The following is a 2,810-nucleotide window of genomic DNA, read 5'->3' as shown; positions in this document are numbered from 1 at the left end:
CTCGAAGTATGGCCTATTTATTTCGAACACCCTGTATTTCGGTTAAGAAAAGATATGAACCAAAGTAATTATTTTTTCTTTCTAAATCATAATCTATTCACGGGTGTATATTTCATTATCAATAATTCGATTAGAATCTTCAGCTACTGAATAGCTTGCTAGTTTCTTCTTTTTAAGATACTGGTATATAGGCAACCATCAACTGTCTGTTGAATACAATGTTTCCTAAGCTGTGGTCGAGCTTGCCTAGAAGTCATGGGCAAGTTCGTTGCACGGTAACATCTAGATCTAGAAGGTTAACAGCTTGGAGCAACAGGAAGTAGCACGATAGTGGAGCACATACAGGGTGGTCAAAGGAAAGAAATTAATATTTTATTTTTTGTTTATTATGTAAATTGAAATATATTAAAACTAAACAATGTATAGCATAATGTATAATAATTTCACAGAGAAATAACGCGACCAATATTGAAAAACGTACTTGTAAAAAAAATAATTAGGTTGCTACTACATCATTCGGTTATTTATTCGAATAAAGAAATTAATAACATTAGTAGAGAGTAGTAATTTGTAGAAAATTGAAAAACGAATCGGAAAATATCATGGATGTTACCGTAAAGATGTGGCGTACTTTTATTTAGAAAAATATGCCACCAATACCCTATATCTCCGCCATTGGAGCACGTAAATTTTAGGGAAAGCCCTCAGATATTGGACAATGTTTACATAAATACATGTGCCCAATTTCAAATTATTATTTCACTTACTAGTTTTTAAATTATTTAATTTTTTTTAACAAAAGCCAAAATTGTATACGAAAGACTCCCCCTTAAAATTCACCAAAGAATACGAGGTTTCATTTTTAGTCATCATTTGTGAACCACCCTGTATGTGGAGGCGGAAATGTTAAAACATTTTTTTTGTAACCAAGAAATTTTATTTTTAATAACTAGATATCTTTTTCTGCATCGATAATATTAATCCCCTAAGTACACAATGTTATAATGTACAATTATTTATAATCATTTATACATTTCTGTAAAATTAATATTACTACTGATTTTGAGAAGACGTCAGCATGCTGTCAAAATATAAATTAAAAAATGATAATTTATTACAATAGCGTACACTTATCTCAACTTGAATAATTTATCCACCATGTACGATTTGAACCAGATCCTCCGCCATATTTTTAAATATCAGCGCGACTGCTTGTAGTAAATCAACGATCCATCGGTATAGACAACCATCAAGACAAGAGTGTACGTAGTAATGCATAATCACCTAAAAGACAGGCACGTCTCGTGCATAGTGGCGCACCAATAAGTGTTCAGGAACGACGCACAATTCAAGAAGATGCCACAGTATGTTGTATATAAATTTACTAAATATTATATTCATATTATGGAAAACATAAAAAACTTTGTCGTTCATATTAATAATATTATTTTTAAGCAACAAATAGTGGAAACAAAACTAAAATTATTAAAAAGATTTGAAATTATTTAAGCTTTGTCCCACAAACTCCCCGGCACAGCTTCAAACTTTTTTCAAATTATCCAATCTATTTTGGACCTTATCTAGTTAACTGTTAGCAACAGTGTTCCTAATTTTCTTTTTTAATAACTCAACAATATCAACAATATTTCCGAAATGAGCACATTCGTAGACTTTTATTTACAATAATCCGCTAAGTAAAATTCCTAATGATCGAATTAAAAGTCTGAAATGGCTATGGGTTCCATTTATTGCCAATATTATGATGTAACCAACTACGAATTGAATAGGAAGAGCAACATCTTGAAAATTAATTTAATGCTGCTTTTCCTATTCAACTCCTTTGATTCGTAATTGATTGCACTTAACTCTCAAACATCTTGTAATCCCGATTTGACCCTTATGAATTTTTATTCAAGAGGGTAGGTATTAGAAACAATGAACATATTTCGGAAAAAATGTTGAATAATTCAAAAGCAAAATTAATTTTTGTAAAATTGAAAAGTGGCTCTTTCACTGTTCAACTGTTAAACATTTTCTAATTTTTTTTAACATACTGTATATCAAAATCTAAATTTACATACATATATAGTAATCAGATTATTTTACTAAACAGCATATTTACCTACTCATGATTTATTTTTCTAAAAAAAGACCATAAAAGGTTAAATATTTTACTCTCTGGGTCAATCATGAACACTATACATACAGGGTGTCTGAAAGCGGATGACTGATGCTTCAAGGGTAGCTACTTCAGATAAAAATAAACTGACTTAGACTGATACATTTTAGGAAAATCATGAGCCGTTAATTTTTTTTTTTTTTTCATTTAATTTTTCGCTTGCAAAATTTTTCTATTGCAAAAAAATTTGATACATTATGCTTTTTTGCTATAATTGTTAGAGGTTTTGAGACTTGAGAGTTTATTTACTGTAAGAAAGGTGTTGCAACACTGTTGTCAATTGCGGATATTTGAGTTTTTAGGACCTTTTAGTTTAATTAAAATTGATTTTTAGTATATTTTCAAAAAACTAATTTTTTAACGCAAATAAAGTGGCGTAGCAAAAAAAGATAAAATCAAAATACTACTGACTTACTGTAAGAAAGATGTTCTACTATTGTTGTTAATTGCGGATATTTGAGTTTTTGGGGACTTTTAGTTTAATTGATATTTGCAAATATAGTGACGTAGTAAAAAAAAAGAAACAAAATACTATTCCAGGTATTCTATACTTACTATACTAAGCAGGAAAGAAAGCTAGGTTCATATTTTGCTATCCTAAAAAACTGCCTGCATAAAATTTCATTAAAAT

This window comes from Anoplophora glabripennis, unplaced genomic scaffold, assembly GCF_000390285.2.
Source record: "Anoplophora glabripennis isolate ALB-LARVAE unplaced genomic scaffold, Agla_2.0 scaffold420, whole genome shotgun sequence".
NCBI lineage: Eukaryota > Metazoa > Arthropoda > Insecta > Coleoptera > Cerambycidae > Anoplophora > Anoplophora glabripennis.
This window is presented reverse-complemented; position numbering follows the sequence as displayed.